Here is a 594-nt window from a genome sequence, read left to right as displayed (position 1 = left end):
CGGGGAGCGTCGTCCGGCGTTGGGAGGGGGAAGGTGCCCGATTGGGGGGTTGCTTCCGCCCCTGACGGGGATTTCTGGGGGTTGTGGGCAGGTGTAGTGTCGGCCGCGGAGGGCATGCATGGAGGGTGCCGCCGGGTTTGGGGGGGAGGGTGGAGTGTGTGTGTGTGTGTATGGCTGCAGAGAGTGCTGCCCGGTTTAGGGGGTTTTTCTGGGTTTGGGGGTGCTGCTGGGCACGCTGCCAGCTTTGAGGACGCTGTGGGATGTGCCTGGTTTTAGGGTCGGTTCTTGGATTTGGGTAACGCTGCCCGGTATTTCTGGTGTGGGGGTGCTGCCGGGTTGGGGGGTGCCACAGCAATGAAGGCAGGGCAGCCTCCCGAGGGGTGCGGGGTCTCTGCCACCCGGCTGCCTCCCTGCCGGCTTCATTCCTGCCCATGGCAGGGGGGTTGGAACTAGAGGATCTTTAAGGTCGCTTCCAGCTCTAACCATTCTGTGATTCTGTGATCCCCGCTGCCCTGGCGAGAGCCCGTCGGCAGCTGCTGGACCAAGCTGTTTGCTGGCCCAGGTTCTCGGCCTCCTTTCCTGCCTCCGGCCGGC

General features: G+C 64.6%; 1 protein-coding gene across 1 annotated transcript in view; it reads left to right on the top strand.

The window, feature by feature from the left end:
- Positions 1-86: 86 nt before the first annotated feature.
- The window catches only part of RNF123 (ring finger protein 123), a 57,661-nt gene continuing 57,153 nt past the window's right edge, over positions 87-594 (top strand). The window contains exon 1 of the mRNA XM_014953529.1: positions 87-562. The gene's annotated coding sequence lies outside the window, so the exon portion shown is untranslated. The remainder of the gene's footprint in view (positions 563-594) is intronic.

The sequence above is a fragment of the Calidris pugnax genome, unplaced genomic scaffold (genome assembly GCF_001431845.1).
Source record: "Calidris pugnax isolate Ruff unplaced genomic scaffold, ASM143184v1 scaffold247, whole genome shotgun sequence".
In the NCBI taxonomy this organism is placed as follows: domain Eukaryota; kingdom Metazoa; phylum Chordata; class Aves; order Charadriiformes; family Scolopacidae; genus Calidris; species Calidris pugnax.
This window is presented reverse-complemented; position numbering and strand designations above follow the sequence as displayed.